At 57.1% G+C, this 14,508-nt stretch overlaps 34 non-coding genes across 34 annotated transcripts; all 34 read right to left on the bottom strand.

Annotated features, from left to right (window-relative positions):
* Window positions 1–261: 261 nt before the first annotated feature.
* On the bottom strand, window positions 262–380 carry LOC135648028 (5S ribosomal RNA). The gene has a single exon (XR_010500722.1). It is a non-coding gene; the product is annotated as a 5S ribosomal RNA (ribosomal RNA).
* Window positions 381–666: 286 nt separating this feature from the next.
* Window positions 667–785, bottom strand: LOC135647139 (5S ribosomal RNA). The gene has a single exon (XR_010499882.1). It is a non-coding gene; the product is annotated as a 5S ribosomal RNA (ribosomal RNA).
* Window positions 786–1,093: 308 nt separating this feature from the next.
* LOC135646272 (5S ribosomal RNA) lies at window positions 1,094–1,212 on the bottom strand. Its single transcript, XR_010499030.1, has one exon. It is a non-coding gene; the product is annotated as a 5S ribosomal RNA (ribosomal RNA).
* A 286-nt stretch (window positions 1,213–1,498) lies between these two features.
* Window positions 1,499–1,617, bottom strand: LOC135647401 (5S ribosomal RNA). Its single transcript, XR_010500140.1, has one exon. It is a non-coding gene; the product is annotated as a 5S ribosomal RNA (ribosomal RNA).
* A 308-nt stretch (window positions 1,618–1,925) lies between these two features.
* On the bottom strand, window positions 1,926–2,044 carry LOC135647155 (5S ribosomal RNA). The gene has a single exon (XR_010499897.1). It is a non-coding gene; the product is annotated as a 5S ribosomal RNA (ribosomal RNA).
* A 308-nt stretch (window positions 2,045–2,352) lies between these two features.
* LOC135647004 (5S ribosomal RNA) lies at window positions 2,353–2,471 on the bottom strand. Its single transcript, XR_010499751.1, has one exon. It is a non-coding gene; the product is annotated as a 5S ribosomal RNA (ribosomal RNA).
* Window positions 2,472–2,779: 308 nt separating this feature from the next.
* On the bottom strand, window positions 2,780–2,898 carry LOC135647504 (5S ribosomal RNA). The gene has a single exon (XR_010500241.1). It is a non-coding gene; the product is annotated as a 5S ribosomal RNA (ribosomal RNA).
* Window positions 2,899–3,206: 308 nt separating this feature from the next.
* LOC135647597 (5S ribosomal RNA) lies at window positions 3,207–3,325 on the bottom strand. Its single transcript, XR_010500332.1, has one exon. It is a non-coding gene; the product is annotated as a 5S ribosomal RNA (ribosomal RNA).
* Window positions 3,326–3,633: 308 nt separating this feature from the next.
* LOC135647014 (5S ribosomal RNA) lies at window positions 3,634–3,752 on the bottom strand. The gene has a single exon (XR_010499761.1). It is a non-coding gene; the product is annotated as a 5S ribosomal RNA (ribosomal RNA).
* Window positions 3,753–4,060: 308 nt separating this feature from the next.
* On the bottom strand, window positions 4,061–4,179 carry LOC135647569 (5S ribosomal RNA). Its single transcript, XR_010500305.1, has one exon. It is a non-coding gene; the product is annotated as a 5S ribosomal RNA (ribosomal RNA).
* Window positions 4,180–4,465: 286 nt separating this feature from the next.
* Window positions 4,466–4,584, bottom strand: LOC135647579 (5S ribosomal RNA). Its single transcript, XR_010500315.1, has one exon. It is a non-coding gene; the product is annotated as a 5S ribosomal RNA (ribosomal RNA).
* Window positions 4,585–4,892: 308 nt separating this feature from the next.
* On the bottom strand, window positions 4,893–5,010 carry LOC135647761 (5S ribosomal RNA). The gene has a single exon (XR_010500483.1). It is a non-coding gene; the product is annotated as a 5S ribosomal RNA (ribosomal RNA).
* A 309-nt stretch (window positions 5,011–5,319) lies between these two features.
* On the bottom strand, window positions 5,320–5,438 carry LOC135646478 (5S ribosomal RNA). The gene has a single exon (XR_010499226.1). It is a non-coding gene; the product is annotated as a 5S ribosomal RNA (ribosomal RNA).
* A 308-nt stretch (window positions 5,439–5,746) lies between these two features.
* Window positions 5,747–5,865, bottom strand: LOC135647686 (5S ribosomal RNA). The gene has a single exon (XR_010500419.1). It is a non-coding gene; the product is annotated as a 5S ribosomal RNA (ribosomal RNA).
* Window positions 5,866–6,173: 308 nt separating this feature from the next.
* Window positions 6,174–6,292, bottom strand: LOC135647638 (5S ribosomal RNA). Its single transcript, XR_010500372.1, has one exon. It is a non-coding gene; the product is annotated as a 5S ribosomal RNA (ribosomal RNA).
* A 308-nt stretch (window positions 6,293–6,600) lies between these two features.
* Window positions 6,601–6,718, bottom strand: LOC135647760 (5S ribosomal RNA). Its single transcript, XR_010500482.1, has one exon. It is a non-coding gene; the product is annotated as a 5S ribosomal RNA (ribosomal RNA).
* A 309-nt stretch (window positions 6,719–7,027) lies between these two features.
* Window positions 7,028–7,146, bottom strand: LOC135647045 (5S ribosomal RNA). Its single transcript, XR_010499790.1, has one exon. It is a non-coding gene; the product is annotated as a 5S ribosomal RNA (ribosomal RNA).
* A 308-nt stretch (window positions 7,147–7,454) lies between these two features.
* On the bottom strand, window positions 7,455–7,573 carry LOC135647685 (5S ribosomal RNA). Its single transcript, XR_010500418.1, has one exon. It is a non-coding gene; the product is annotated as a 5S ribosomal RNA (ribosomal RNA).
* A 308-nt stretch (window positions 7,574–7,881) lies between these two features.
* LOC135648119 (5S ribosomal RNA) lies at window positions 7,882–8,000 on the bottom strand. Its single transcript, XR_010500809.1, has one exon. It is a non-coding gene; the product is annotated as a 5S ribosomal RNA (ribosomal RNA).
* Window positions 8,001–8,308: 308 nt separating this feature from the next.
* On the bottom strand, window positions 8,309–8,427 carry LOC135647578 (5S ribosomal RNA). The gene has a single exon (XR_010500314.1). It is a non-coding gene; the product is annotated as a 5S ribosomal RNA (ribosomal RNA).
* A 308-nt stretch (window positions 8,428–8,735) lies between these two features.
* LOC135647736 (5S ribosomal RNA) lies at window positions 8,736–8,853 on the bottom strand. Its single transcript, XR_010500465.1, has one exon. It is a non-coding gene; the product is annotated as a 5S ribosomal RNA (ribosomal RNA).
* A 309-nt stretch (window positions 8,854–9,162) lies between these two features.
* On the bottom strand, window positions 9,163–9,281 carry LOC135647238 (5S ribosomal RNA). The gene has a single exon (XR_010499981.1). It is a non-coding gene; the product is annotated as a 5S ribosomal RNA (ribosomal RNA).
* Window positions 9,282–9,589: 308 nt separating this feature from the next.
* Window positions 9,590–9,708, bottom strand: LOC135647568 (5S ribosomal RNA). Its single transcript, XR_010500304.1, has one exon. It is a non-coding gene; the product is annotated as a 5S ribosomal RNA (ribosomal RNA).
* Window positions 9,709–9,994: 286 nt separating this feature from the next.
* Window positions 9,995–10,113, bottom strand: LOC135647567 (5S ribosomal RNA). The gene has a single exon (XR_010500303.1). It is a non-coding gene; the product is annotated as a 5S ribosomal RNA (ribosomal RNA).
* Window positions 10,114–10,399: 286 nt separating this feature from the next.
* Window positions 10,400–10,518, bottom strand: LOC135647693 (5S ribosomal RNA). The gene has a single exon (XR_010500425.1). It is a non-coding gene; the product is annotated as a 5S ribosomal RNA (ribosomal RNA).
* A 308-nt stretch (window positions 10,519–10,826) lies between these two features.
* LOC135647650 (5S ribosomal RNA) lies at window positions 10,827–10,945 on the bottom strand. The gene has a single exon (XR_010500384.1). It is a non-coding gene; the product is annotated as a 5S ribosomal RNA (ribosomal RNA).
* A 308-nt stretch (window positions 10,946–11,253) lies between these two features.
* LOC135647566 (5S ribosomal RNA) lies at window positions 11,254–11,372 on the bottom strand. The gene has a single exon (XR_010500302.1). It is a non-coding gene; the product is annotated as a 5S ribosomal RNA (ribosomal RNA).
* A 286-nt stretch (window positions 11,373–11,658) lies between these two features.
* LOC135646466 (5S ribosomal RNA) lies at window positions 11,659–11,777 on the bottom strand. Its single transcript, XR_010499215.1, has one exon. It is a non-coding gene; the product is annotated as a 5S ribosomal RNA (ribosomal RNA).
* A 308-nt stretch (window positions 11,778–12,085) lies between these two features.
* LOC135647364 (5S ribosomal RNA) lies at window positions 12,086–12,204 on the bottom strand. The gene has a single exon (XR_010500103.1). It is a non-coding gene; the product is annotated as a 5S ribosomal RNA (ribosomal RNA).
* Window positions 12,205–12,512: 308 nt separating this feature from the next.
* Window positions 12,513–12,631, bottom strand: LOC135648060 (5S ribosomal RNA). Its single transcript, XR_010500752.1, has one exon. It is a non-coding gene; the product is annotated as a 5S ribosomal RNA (ribosomal RNA).
* Window positions 12,632–12,917: 286 nt separating this feature from the next.
* Window positions 12,918–13,036, bottom strand: LOC135648056 (5S ribosomal RNA). Its single transcript, XR_010500749.1, has one exon. It is a non-coding gene; the product is annotated as a 5S ribosomal RNA (ribosomal RNA).
* A 308-nt stretch (window positions 13,037–13,344) lies between these two features.
* LOC135646464 (5S ribosomal RNA) lies at window positions 13,345–13,463 on the bottom strand. The gene has a single exon (XR_010499213.1). It is a non-coding gene; the product is annotated as a 5S ribosomal RNA (ribosomal RNA).
* Window positions 13,464–13,771: 308 nt separating this feature from the next.
* LOC135647590 (5S ribosomal RNA) lies at window positions 13,772–13,890 on the bottom strand. The gene has a single exon (XR_010500325.1). It is a non-coding gene; the product is annotated as a 5S ribosomal RNA (ribosomal RNA).
* Window positions 13,891–14,198: 308 nt separating this feature from the next.
* On the bottom strand, window positions 14,199–14,317 carry LOC135647643 (5S ribosomal RNA). Its single transcript, XR_010500377.1, has one exon. It is a non-coding gene; the product is annotated as a 5S ribosomal RNA (ribosomal RNA).
* Between the last annotated feature and the right edge of the window lie 191 nt (window positions 14,318–14,508).

Genomic DNA, 14,508 nt, shown 5'->3' with positions numbered 1-14,508 from the left:
ATGGAGCCTCTAAACCTCTCGAACGATCTCAGAATTGCCATTGTCGGATCTCGGAATCGCCATTACCGGACACGGCAAGCGCGCGCCGAAACCATCGGGACTTTGTCGAACGAATTTGGAATCGCTATTGCGACCCCATTCTGGAAACCTCGCTCCGAGCCCCACGAGACTGACTGCGTAGCGGTCACGGCAAATTCCGAGGCCCAAAACCATCGCCTCGGAGGTCGACGGGAGAGGTTTTGGTCGCTCGGGGCGCAAAAAGGAGTGCAACACGAGGACTTCCCATGGGGTCACCCATCCTAGTACTACTCTCGCCCAAGCACTCTTAACTTCGGAGTTCTGATGGGATCCGGTGCTTTAGTGCTGGTATGATCGCACTCGCTTTGTTTGCGTCGTCCCTCGCCTTTGTGCATGTCGCGGACGGCGTATGGAGCCTCTAAACCTGTCGAACGATCTCGGAATCGCCATTACCGGACACGGCAAGCGCGCGCCGAAACCATCGGGACTTTGTCGAACGAACTCGGAATCACTATTGCGACCCCATTCCGGAAACCTCTCTCCGAGCCCCACGAGACTGACTGCGTAGCGGTCACGGCAAATTCCGAGGCCCAAAACCATCGCCTCGGAGGTCGACGGGAGAGGTTTTGGTCGCTCGCGGCACAAAAAGGATTGCAACACGAGGACTTCCCAGGGGGTCACCCATCCTAGTACTACTCTCGCCCAAGCACGCTTAACTTCGGAGTTCTGATGGGATCCGGTGCTTTAGTGCTGGTATGATCGCATTGGCTTTGTTTGCGTCGTCCCTCGCCTTTGTGCACGTCGCGGACGGCGTACGGAGCCTCTAAACCTCTCGAACGATCTCGGAATCGCCATTGTCGGATCTCGGAATCGCCATTACCGGACACGGCAAGCGCGCGCCGAAACCATCGGGACTTTGTCGAACGAATTTGGAATCGCTATTGCGACCCCATTCTGGAAACCTCGCTCCGAGCCCCACGAGACTGACTGCGTAGCGGTCACGGCAAATTCCGAGGCCCAAAACCATCGCCTCGGAGGTCGACGGGAGAGGTTTTGGTCGCTCGGAGCGCAAAAAGGAGTGCAACACGAGGACTTCCCAGGGGGTCACCCATCCTAGTACTACTCTCGCCCAAGCACTCTTAACTTCGGAGTTCTGATGGGATCCGGTGCTTTAGTGCTGGTATGATCGCACTCGCTTTGTTTGCGTCGTCCCTCGCCTTTGTGTATGTCGCGGACGGCGTATGGAGCCTCTAAACCTGTCGAACGATCTCGGAATCGCCATTACCGGACACGGCAAGCGCGCGCCGAAACCATCGGGACTTTGTCGAACGAACTCGGAATCACTATTGCGACCCCATTCCGGAAACCTCTCTCCGAGCCCCACGAGACTGACTGCGTAGCGGTCACGGCAAATTCCGAGGCTCAAAACCATCGCCTCGGAGGTCGACGGGAGAGGTTTTGGTCGCTCGCGGCACAAAAAGGATTGCAACACGAGGACTTCCCAGGGGGTCACCCATCCTAGTACTACTCTTGCCCAAGCACGCTTAACTTCGGAGTTCTGATGGGATCCGGTGCTTTAGTGCTGGTATGATCGCATTGGCTTTGTTTGCGTCGTCCCTCGCCTTTGTGCACATCGCGGACGGCGTACGGAGCCTCTAAACCTGTCGAACGATCTCGGAATCGCCATTGTCGGATCTCGAAATCGCCATTACCGGACACGGCAAGCGCGCGCCGAAACCATCGGGACTTTGTCGAACGAACTCGGAATCGCTATTGCGACCGCATTCCGGAAACCACGCTCCGAGCCCCACGAGACTGACTGCGTAGCGGTCACGGCAAATTCCGAGGCCCAAAACCATCGCCTCGGAGGTCGACGGGAGAGGTTTTGGTCGCTCGGGGCGCAAAAAGGAGTGCAACACGAGGACTTCCCAGTGGGTCACCCATCCTAGTACTACTCTCGCCCAAGCACGCTTAACTTCGGAGTTCTGATGGGATCCGGTGCTTTAGTGCTGGTATGATCACAATCGCTTTGTTTGCGTCGTCCCTCGCCTTTGTACATGTCACGGACGGCGTACGGAGCCTCTAAACCTGTCGAACGATCTCGGAATCGCCATTGTCGGATCTCGGAATCGCCATTATCGGACACGGCAAGCGCGCGCCGAAACCATCGGGACTTTGTCGAACGAACTCGGAATCGCTATTGCGACCCCATTCCGGAAACCTCTCTCCGAGCCCCACGAGACTGACTGCGTAGCGGTCACGGCAAATTCCGAGGCCCAAAACCATCGCCTCGGAGGTCGACGGGAGAGGTTTTGGTCGTTCGGGGCGCAAAAAGGATTGCAACACGAGGACTACCCAGGGGGTCACCCATCCTAGTACTACTCTCGCCCAAGCACGCTTAACTTCGGAGTTCTGATGGGATCCGGTGCTTTAGTGCTGGTATGATCACAATCGCTTTGTTTGTGTCGTCCCTCGCCTTTGTGCACGTCGCGGACGGCGTACGGAGCCTCTAAACCTGTCGAACGATCTCGGAATCGCCATTGTCGGATTTCGGAATCGCCATTACCGGACACGGCAAGCGCCCGCCGAAACCATCGGGACTTTGTCGAACGAACTCGGAATCGCTATTGCGACCCCATTCCGGAAACCTCGCTCCGAGCCCCACGAGACTGACTGCGTATCGGTCACGGCAAATTCCGAGGCCCAAAACCATCGCCCCGGAGGTCGACGGGAGAGGTTTTGGTCGCTCGGGGCGCAAAAAGGAGTGCAACATGAGGACTTCCCAGGGGGTCACCCATCCTAGTACTACTCTCGCCCAAACACGCTTAACTTCGGAGTTCTGATGGGATCCGGTGCTTTAGTGCTGGTATGATCACAATCGCTTTGTTTGTGTCGTCCCTCGCCTTTGTGCACGTCGCGGACGGCGTACGGAGCCTCTAAACCTGTCGAACGATCTCGGAATCGCCATTGTCGGATCTCGGAATCGCCATTACCGGACACGGCAAGCGCCCGCCGAAACCATCGGGACTTTGTCGAACGAACTCGGAATCGCTATTGCGACCCCATTCCGGAAACCTCGCTCCGAGCCCCACGAGACTGACTGCGTATCGGTCACGGCAAATTCCGAGGCCCAAAACCATCGCCCCGGAGGTCGACGGGAGAGGTTTTGGTCGCTCGGGGCGCAAAAAGGAGTGCAACATGAGGACTTCCCAGGGGGTCACCCATCCTAGTACTACTCTCGCCCAAACACGCTTAACTTCGGAGTTCTGATGGGATCCGTTGCTTTAGTGCTGGTATGATCGCAATCGCTTTGTCTTTATCGTCCCTCGCCTTTGTGCACGTCGCGGACGGCGTATGGAGACTCTAAACCTCCCGAACGATCTCAGAATTGCCATTGTCGGATCTCGGAATCGCCATTACCGGACACGGCAAGCGCGCGCCGAAACCATCGGAACTTTGTCGAACGAATTTGGAATCGCTATTGCGACCCCATTCTGGAAACCTCGCTCCGAGCCCCACGAGACTGACTGCGTAGCGGTCATGGCAAATTCCGAGGCCCAAAACCATCGCCTCGGAGGTCGACGGGAGAGGTTTTGGTCGCTCGGGGCGCAAAAAGGAGTGCAACACGAGGACTTCCCAGGGGGTCACCCATCCTAGTACTACTCTCGCCCAAGCACTCTTAACTTCGGAGTTCTGATGGGATCCGGTGCTTTTGTGCTGGTATGATCGCAATCGCTTTGTCTTTGTCGTCCCTCGCCTTTGTGCACGTCGAGGACGGCGTATGGAGCCTCTAAACCTATCGAACGATCTCAGAATTGCCATTGTCGGATCTGGGAATCGCCATTACCGGACACGGCAAGCGCGCGCCGAAACCATCGGGACTTTGTCGAACGAATTTGGAATCGCTATTGCGACCCCATTCCGGAAACCTCTCTCCGAGCCCCACGAGACTGACAGCGTAGCGGTCACGGCAAATTCCGAGGCACAAAACCATCGCTTCGGAGGTCGACGGGAGAGGTTTTGGTCGTTCGGGGCGCAAAAAGGAGTGCAACATGAAGACTTCCCAGGGCGTCACCCATCCTAGTACTACTCTCGCCCAAGCACGCTTAACTTCGGAGTTCTGATGGGATCCGGTGCTTTAGTGCTGGTATGATCGCACTCGCTTTGTTTGCGTCGTCCCTCGCCTTTGTGCATGTCGCGGACGGCGTATGGAGCCTCTAAACCTGTCGAACGATCTCGGAATCGCCATTACCGGACACGGCAAGCGCGCGCCGAAACCATCGGGACTTTGTCGAACGAACTCGGAATCGCTATTGCGACCCCATTCCGGAAACCTCTCTCCGAGCCACACGAGACTGACTGCGTAGCGGTCACGGCAAATTCCGAGGCCCAAAACCATCGCCTCGGAGGTCGACGGGAGAGGTTTTGGTCGCTCGGGGCGCAAAAAGGAGTGCAACACGAGGACTTCCGAGGGGGTCACCCATCCTAGTACTACTCTCGCCCAAGCACGCTTAACTTCGGAGTTCTGATGGGATCCGTTGCTTTAGTGCTGGTATGATCGCATTGGCTTTGTTTGCGTCGTCGCTCGCCTTTGTGCACGTCGCGGACGGCGTACGGAGCCTCTAAACCTGTCGAACGATCTCGGAATCGCCATTGTCGGATCTCGGAATCGCCATTACCGGACACGGCAAGCGCTCGCCGAAACCATCGGGACTTTGTCGAACGAACTCGGAATCGCTATTGCGACCCCATTCCGGAAACCTCTCTCCGAGCCCCACGAGACTGACTGCGTAGCGGTCACGGCAAATTCCGAGGCCCAAAACCATCGCCTCGGAGGTCGACGGGAGAGGTTTTGGTCGCTCGCGGCACAAAAAGGATTGCAACACGAGGACTTCCCAGGGGGTCACACATCCTAGTACTACTCTCGCCCAAGCACGCTTAACTTCGGTGTTCTAATGGGATCCGGTGCTTTAGTCCTGGTATGATCCAATTGGCTTTGTTTGCGTCGTCTCTCGCCTTTGTGCACGTCGCGGACGGCGTACGGAGCCTCTAAACCTGTCGAACGATCTCGGAATCGCCATTGTCGGATCTCGGAATCGCCATTACCGGACACGGCAAGCGCGCGCCGAAACCATCGGGACTTTGTCGAACGAACTCGAAATCGCTATTGCGACCCCATTCCGGAAACCTCGCTCCGAGCCCCACGAGACTGACTGCGTAGCGGTCACGGCGAATTCCGAGGCCCAAAACCATCGCCTCGGAGGTCGACGGGAGAGGTTTTGGTCGCTCGCGGCACAAAAAGGATTGCAACACGAGGACTTCCTAGGGGGTCACCCATCCTAGTACTACTCTCGCCCAAGCACGCTTAACTTCGGAGTTCTAATGGGATCCGGTGCTTTAGTGCTGGTATGATCACAATCGCTTTGTTTGCGTCGTCCCTCGCCTTTGTGCACGTCGCGGACGGCGTACGGAGCCTCTAAACCTGTCGAACGATCTCGGAATCGCCATTGTCGGATCTCGGAATCGCCATTACCGGACACGGCAAGCACGCGCCGAAACCATCGGGACTTTGTCGAACGAACTCGGAATCGCTATTGCGACCCCATTCCGGAAACCTCTCTCCGAGCCCCACGAGACTGACTGCGTAGCGGTCACGGCAAATTCCGAGGCCCAAAACCATCGCCTCGGAGGTCGACGGGAGAGGTTTTGGTCGCTCGGGGCGCAAAAAGGAGTGCAACACGAGGACTTCCGAGGGGGTCACCCATCCTAGTACTACTCTCGCCCAAGCACGCTTAACTTCGGAGTTCTGATGGGATCCGTTGCTTTAGTGATGGTATGATCGCATTGGCTTTGTTTGCGTCGTCGCTCGCCTTTGTGCACGTCGCGGACGGCGTACGGAGCCTCTAAACCTGTCGAACGATCTCGGAATCGCCATTGTCGAATCTCGGAATCGCCATTACCGGACACGGCAAGCGCGCGCCGAAACCATCGGGACTTTGTCGAACGAACTCGGAATCGCTATTGCGACCCCATTCCGGAAACCTCTCTCCGAGCCCCACGAGACTGACTGCGTAGCGGTCACGGCAAATTCCGAGGCCCAAAACCATCGCCTCGGAGGTCGACGGGAGAGGTTTTGGTCGCTCGGGGCGCAAAAAGGAGTGCAACACGAGGACTTCCGAGGGGGTCACCCATCCTAGTACAACTCTCGCCCAAGCACGCTTAACTTCGGAGTTCTGATGGGATCCGTTGCTTTAGTGCTGGTATGATCGCATTGGCTTTGTTTGCGTCGTCGCTCGCCTTTGTGCACGTCGCGGACGGCGTACGGAGCCTCTAAACCTGTCGAACGATCTCGGAATCGCCATTGTCGGATCTCGGAATCGCCATTACCGGACACGGCAAGCGCTCGCCGAAACCATCGGGACTTTGTCGAACGAACTCGGAATCGCTATTGCGACCCCATTCCGGAAACCTCTCTCCGAGCCCCACGAGACTGACTGCGTAGCGGTCACGGCAAATTCCGAGGCCCAAAACCATCGCCTCGGAGGTCGACGGGAGAGGTTTTGGTCGCTCGCGGCACAAAAAGGATTGCAACACGAGGACTTCCCAGGGGGTCACACATCCTAGTACTACTCTCGCCCAAGCACGCTTAACTTCGGTGTTCTAATGGGATCCGGTGCTTTAGTCCTGGTATGATCCAATTGGCTTTGTTTGCGTCGTCTCTCGCCTTTGTGCACGTCGCGGACGGCGTACGGAGCCTCTAAACCTGTCGAACGATCTCGGAATCGCCATTGTCGGATCTCGGAATCGCCATTACCGGACACGGCAAGCGCGCGCCGAAACCATCGGGACTTTGTCGAACGAACTCGGAATCGCTATTGCGACCCCATTCCGGAAACCTCGCTCCGAGCCCCACGAGACTGACTGCGTAGCGGTCACGGCGAATTCCGAGGCCCAAAACCATCGCCTCGGAGGTCGACGGGAGAGGTTTTCGTCGCTCGCGGCACAAAAAGGATTGCAACACGAGGACTTCCCAGGGGGTCACCCATCCTAGTACTACTCTCGCCCAAGCACGCTTAACTTCGAAGTTCTAATGGGATCCGGTGCTTTAGTGCTGGTATGATCACAATCGCTTTGTTTGCGTCGTCCCTCGCCTTTGTGCACGTCGCGGACGGCGTACGGAGCCTCTAAACCTGTCGAACGATCTCGGAATCGCCATTGTCGGATCTCGGAATCGCCATTACCGGACACGGCAAGCACGCGCCGAAACCATCGGGACTTTGTCGAACGAACTCGGAATCGCTATTGCGACCCCATTCCGGAAACCTCTCTCCGAGCCCCACGAGACTGACTGCGTAGCGGTCACGGCAAATTCCGAGGCCCAAAACCATCGCCTCGGAGGTCGACGGGAGAGGTTTTGGTCGCTCGGGGCGCAAAAAGGAGTGCAACACGAGGACTTCCGAGGGGGTCACCCATCCTAGTACTACTCTCGCCCAAGCACGCTTAACTTCGGAGTTCTGATGGGATCCGTTGCTTTAGTGATGGTATGATCGCATTGGCTTTGTTTGCGTCGTCGCTCGCCTTTGTGCACGTCGCGGACGGCGTACGGAGCCTCTAAACCTGTCGAACGATCTCGGAATCGCCATTGTCGGATCTCGGAATCGCCATTACCGGACACGGCAAGCGCGCGCCGAAACCATCGGGACTTTGTCGAACGAACTCGGAATCGCTATTGCGACCCCATTCCGGAAACCTCTCTCCGAGCCCCACGAGACTGACTGCGTAGCGGTCACGGCAAATTCCGAGGCCCAAAACCATCGCCTCGGAGGTCGACGGGAGAGGTTTTGGTCGCTCGCGGCACAAAAAGGATTGCAACACGAGGACTTCCCAGGGGGTCACCCATCCTAGTACTACTCTCGCCCAAGCACGCTTAACTTCGGAGTTCTAATGGGATCCGGTGCTTTAGTGCTGGTATGATCACAATCGCTTTGTTTGCGTCGTCCCTCGCCTTTGTGCACGTCGCGGACGGCGTACGGAGCCTCTAAACCTGTCGAACGATCTCGGAATCGCCATTGTCGGATCTCGGAATCGCCATTACCGGACACGGCAAGCACGCGCCGAAACCATCGGGACTTTGTCGAACGAACTCGGAATCGCTATTGCGACCCCATTCCGGAAACCTCTCTCCGAGCCCCACGAGACTGACTGCGTAGCGGTCACGGCAAATTCCGAGGCCCAAAACCATCGCCTCGGAGGTCGACGGGAGAGGTTTTGGTCGCTCGGGGCGCAAAAAGGAGTGCAACACGAGGACTTCCGAGGGGGTCACCCATCCTAGTACTACTCTCGCCCAAGCACGCTTAACTTCGGAGTTCTGATGGGATCCGTTGCTTTAGTGCTGGTATGATCGCATTGGCTTTGTTTGCGTCGTCGCTCGCCTTTGTGCACGTCGCGGACGGCGTACGGAGCCTCTAAACCTGTCGAACGATCTCGGAATCGCCATTGTCGGATCTCGGAATCGCCATTACCGGACACGGCAAGCGCGCGCCGAAACCATCGGGACTTTGTCGAACGAACTCGGAATCGCTATTGCGACCCCATTCCGGAAACCTCTCTCCGAGCCCCACGAGACTGACTGCGTAGCGGTCACGGCAAATTCCGAGGCCCAAAACCATCGCCTCGGAGGTCGACGGGAGAGGTTTTGGTCGCTCGCGGCACAAAAAGGATTGCAACACGAGGACTTCCCAGGGGGTCACCCATCCTAGTACTACTCTCGCCCAAGCACGCTTAACTTCGTAGTTCTAATGGGATCCGGTGCTTTAGTGCTGGTATGATCCATTTGGCTTTGTTTGCGTCGTCCCTCGCCTTTGTGCACGTCGCGGACGGCGTACGGAGCCTCTAAACCTGTCGAACGATCTCGGAATCGCCATTGTCGGATCTCGGAATCGCCATTACCGGACACGGCAAGCGCGCGCCGAAACCATCGGGACTTTGTCGAACGAACTCGGAATCGCTATTGCGACCCCATTCCGGAAACCTCGCTCCGAGCCCCACGAGACTGACTGCGTAGCGGTCACGGCGAATTCCGAGGCCCAAAACCATCGCCTCGGAGGTCGACGGGAGAGGTTTTGGTCGCTCGCGGCACAAAAAGGATTGCAACACGAGGACTTCCCAGGGGGTCACCCATCCTAGTACTACTCTCGCCCAAACACGCTTAACTTCGGAGTTCTGATGGGATCCGGTGCTTTAGTGCTGGTATAATCGCAATGGTTTTGTCTTTGTTGTCCCTCGGCTTTGTGCACGTCGAGGACGGCGTATGGAGCCTCTAAACCTCTCGAACGATCTCAGAATCGCCATTGTCGGATCTCCGAATCGCCATTACTGGACACGGCAAGCGCGCGCCGAAACCATCGGGACTTTGTCGAACGAATTTGGAATCGCTATTGCGACCCCATTCCGGAAACCTCTCTCCGAGCCCCACGAGACTGACTGCGTAACGGTCACGGCAAATTCCGAGGCCCAAAACCATCGCTTCGGAGGTCGACGGGAGAGGTTTTGGTCGTTCGGGGCGCAAAAAGGAGTGCAACATGAAGACTTCCCAGGGCGTCACCCATCCTAGTACTACTCTCGCCCAAGCACGCTTAACTTCGGAGTTCTGATGGGATCCGGTGCTTTAGTGCTGGTATGATCGCACTCGCTTTTTTTGCGTCGTCCCTCGCCTTTGTGCATGTCGCGGACGGCGTATGGAGCCTCTAAACCTGTCGAACGATCACGGAATCGCCATTACCGGACACGGCAAGCGCGCGCCGAAACCATCGGGACTTTGTCGAACGAACTTGGAATCGCTATTGCGACCCCATTCCGGAAACCTCTCTCCGAGCCCCATGAGACTGACAGCGTAGCGGTCACGGCAAATTCCGAGGCCCAAAACCATCGCTTCGGAGGTCGACGGGAGAGGTTTTGGTCGTTCGGGGCGCAAAAAGGAGTGCAACATGAAGACTTCCCAGGGCGTCACCCATCCTAGTACTACTCTCGCCCAAGCACGCTTAACTTCGGAGTTCTGATGGGATCCGGTGCTTTAGTGCTGGTATGATCGCACTCGCTTTGTTTGCGTCGTCCCTCGCCTTTTTGCATGTCGCGGACGGCGTATGGAGCCTCTAAACCTGTCGAACGATCTCGGAATCGCCATTACCGGACACGGCAAGCGCGCGCCGAAACCATCGGGACTTTGTCGAACGAACTCGGAATCGCTATTGCGACCCCATTCCGGAAACCTCTCTCCGAGCCCCACGAGACTGACTGCGCAGCGGTCACGGCAAATTCCGAGGCCCAAAACCATCGCCTCGGAGGTCGACGGGAGAGGTTTTGGTCGCTCGGGGCGCAAAAAGGAGTGCAACACGAGGACTTCCGAGGGGGTCACCCATCCTAGTACTACTCTCTCCCAAGCACGCTTAACTTCGGAGTTCTGATGGGATCCGTTGCTTTAGTGCTGGTATGATCGCATTGGCTTTGTTTGCGTCGTCCCTCGCCTTTGTGCACGTCGCGGACGGCGTACGGAGCCTCTAAACCTGTCGAACGATCTCGGAATCGCCATTGTCGGATCTCGGAATCGCCATTACCGGACACGGCAAGCGCGCGCCGAAACCATCGGGACTTTGTCGAACGAACTCGGAATCGCTATTGCGACCCCATTCCGGAAACCTCGCTCCGAGCCCCACGAGACTGACAGCGTAGTGGTCACGGCAAATTTCGAGGCCCAAAACCATCGCCTCGGAGGTCGACGGGAGAGGTTTTGGTCGCTCGGGGCGCAAAAAGGAGTGCAACATGAGGACTTCCCATGGGGTCACCCATCCAAGTACTACTCTCGCCCAAACACGCTTAACTTCGGAGTTCTGATGGGATCCGGTGCTTTAGTGCTGGTATAATCGCAATGGTTTTGTCTTTGTTGTCCCTCGGCTTTGTGCACGTCGAGGACGGCGTATGGAGCCTCTAAACCTCTCGAACGATCTCAGAATCGCCATTGTCGGATCTCCGAATCGCCATTACTGGACACGGCAAGCGCGCGCCGAAACCATCAGGACTTTGTCGAACGAATTTGGAATCGCTATTGCGACCCCATTCCGGAAACCTCTCTCCGAGCCCCACGAGACTGACTGCGTAACGGTCACGGCAAATTCCGAGGCCCAAAACCATCGCTTCGGAGGTCGACGGGAGAGGTTTTGGTCGTTCGGGGCGCAAAAAGGAGTGCAACATGAAGACTTCCCAGGGCGTCACCCATCCTAGTACTACTCTCGCCCAAGCACGCTTAACTTCGGAGTTCTGATGGGATCCGGTGCTTTAGTGCTGGTATGATCGCACTCGCTTTTTTTGCGTCGTCCCTCGCCTTTGTGCATGTCGCGGACGGCGTATGGAGCCTCTAAACCTGTCGAACGATCACGGAATCGCCATTACCGGACACGGCAAGCGCGCGCCGAAACCATCGGGACTTTGTCGAACGAACTTGGAATCGCTATTGCGACCCCATTCCGGAAACCTCTCTCCGAGCCCCACGAGACTGACTGCGTAGCGGTCACGGCAAATTCCGAGGCCCAAAACCATCGCCTCGGAGGTCGACGGGAGAGGTTTTGGTCGCTCGGGGCGCAAAAAGGAGTGCAACACGAGGACTTCCCAGGGGGTCACCCATCCTAGTACTACTCTCGCCCAAGCACGCTTAACTTCGGAGTTCTGATGGGATCCGTTGCTTTAGTGCTGGTATGATCGCACTCGCTTTGTTTGCGTCGTCCCTCGCCTTTGTGCACGTCGCGGACGGTGTACGGAGCCTCTAAAACTCTCGAACGATCTCGGAATCGCCATTGTCGGATCTCGGAATCGCCATTACCGGACACGGCAAGCGCGCGCCGAAACCATCGGGACTTTGTCGAACGAACTCGGAATCGCTATTGCGACCCCATTCCGGAAACCTCGCTCCGAGCCCCACGAGACTGACTGCGTAGCGGTCACGGCAAATTCCGAGGCCCAAAACCATCGCCTCGGAGGTCGACGGGAGAGGTTTTGGTCGCTCGGGGCGCAAAAAGGAGTGCAACACGAGGACTTCCCAGGGGGTCACCCATCCTAGTACTACTCTCGCCCAAGCACGCTTAACTTCGGAGTTTTGATGGGATCCGTTGCTTTAGTGCTGGTATGATCGCACTCGCTTTTTTTGCGTCGTCCCTCGCCTTTGTGCACGTCGCGGACGGTGTACGGAGCCTCTAAAACTCTCGAACGATCTCGGAATCGCCATTGTCGGATCTCGGAATCGCCATTACCGGACACGGCAAGCGCGCGCCGAAACCATCGGGACTTTGTCGAACGAACTCGGAATCGCTATTGCGACCCCATTCCGGAAACCTCGCTCCGAGCCCCACGAGACTGACTGCGTAGCGGTCACGGCAAATTCCGAGGCCCAAAACCATCGCCTCGGAGGTCGACGGGAGAGGTTTTGGTCGCTCGGGGCGCAAAAAGGAGTGCAACACGAGGACTTCCCAGGGGGTCACCCATCCTAGTACTACTCTCGCCCAAGCACGCTTAGCTTCGGAGTTCTGATGGGATCCGGTGCTTTAGTGCTGGTATGATCGCACTCGCTTTGTTTGCGTCGTCCCTCGCCTTTGTGCACGTCGCGGACGGCGTACGGAGCCTCTAAACCTGTCGAACGATCTCGGAATCGCCATTACCGGACACGGCAAGCGCGCGCCGAAACCATCGGGACTTTGTCGAACGAACTCGGAATCGCTATTGCGACCCCATTCCGGAAACCTCGCTCCGAGCCCCACGAGACTGACTGCGTAGCGGTCACGGCAAATTCCGAGGCCCAAAACCATCGCCTCGGAGGTCGACGGGAGAGGTTTTGGTCGCTCGGGGCGCAAAAAGGAGTGCAACACGAGGACTTCCCAGGGGGTCACCCATCCTAGTACTACTCTCGCCCAAGCACGCTTAACTTCGGAGTTCTGATGGGATCCGGTGCTTTAGTGCTGGTATGATCGCACTCACTTTGTTTGCGTCGTCCCTCGCCTTTGTGCACGTCGCGGACGGTGTACGGAGCCTCTAAACCTGTCGAACGATCTCGGAATCGCCATTGTCGGATCTCGGAATCGCCAATACCGGACACGGCAAGCGCGCGCCGAAACCATCGGGACTTTGTCGAACGAACTCGGAATCGCTATTGCGACCCCATTCCGGAAACCTCTCTCCGAGCCCCACGAGACTGACTGCGTAGCGGTCACGGCAAATTCCGAGGCCCAAAACCATCGCCTCGGAGGTCGACGGGAGAGGTTTTGGTCGCTCGGGGCGCAAAAAGGAGTGCAACACGAGGACTTCCCAGGGGGTCACCCATCCTAGTACTACTCTCGCCCAAGCACGCTTAACTTCGGAGTTCTGATGGGATCCGTTGCTTTAGTGCTGGTATGATCGCACTCGCTTTGTTTGCGTCGTCCCTCGCCTTTGTGCACGTCGCGGACGGTGTACGGAGCCTCTAAAACTCTCGAACGATCTCGGAATCGCCATTGTCGGATCTCGGAATCGCCATTACCGGACACGGCAAGCGCGCGCCGAAACCATCGGGACTTTGTCGAACGAACTCGGAATCGCTATTGCGACCCCATTCCGGAAACCTCGCTCCGAGCCCCACGAGACTGACTGCGTAACGGTCACGGCAAATTCCGAGGCCCAAAACCATCGCTTCGGAGGTCGACGGGAGAGGTTTTGGTCGTTCGGGGCGCAAAAAGGAGTGCAACATGAAGACTTCCCAGGGCGTCACCCATCCTAGTACTACTCTCGCCCAAGCACGCTTAGCTTCGGAGTTCTGATGGGATCCGGTGCTTTAGTGCTGGTATGATCGCACTCGCTTTGTTTGCGTCGTCCCTCGCCTTTGTGCACGTCGCGGACGGCGTACGGAGCCTCTAAACCTGTCGAACGATCTCGGAATCGCCATTGTCGGATCTCGGAATCGCCATTACCGGACACGGCAAGCGCGCGCCGAAACCATCGGGACTTTGTCGAACGAACTCGGAATCGCTATTGCGACCCCATTCCGGAAACCTCGCTCCGAGCCCCACGAGACTGACAGCGTAGCGGTCACGGCAAATTTCGAGGCCCAAAACCATCGCCTCGGAGGTCGACGGGAGAGGTTTTGGTCGCTCGGGGCGCAAAAAGGAGTGCAACATGAGGACTTCCCATGGGGTCACCCATCCTAGTACTACTCTCGCCCAAACACGCTTAACTTCGGAGTTCTGATGGGATCCGGTGCTTTAGTGCTGGTATAATCGCAATGGTTTTGTCTTTGTTGTCCCTCGGCTTTGTGCACGTCGAGGACGGCGTATGGAGCCTCTAAACCTCTCGAACGATCTCAGAATCGCCATTGTCGGATCTCCGAATCGCCATTACTGGACACGGCAAGCGCGCGCCGAAACCATCGGGACTTTGTCGAACGAATTTGGAATCGCTATTGCGACCCCATTCCGG

Source organism: Musa acuminata, chromosome BXJ3-8 (assembly GCF_036884655.1).
Source record: "Musa acuminata AAA Group cultivar baxijiao chromosome BXJ3-8, Cavendish_Baxijiao_AAA, whole genome shotgun sequence".
In the NCBI taxonomy this organism is placed as follows: Eukaryota; Viridiplantae; Streptophyta; class Magnoliopsida; order Zingiberales; family Musaceae; genus Musa; species Musa acuminata.
Note: the sequence above shows the minus strand (reverse complement) of the source record. Positions and strands in the feature narration are given on the sequence as shown.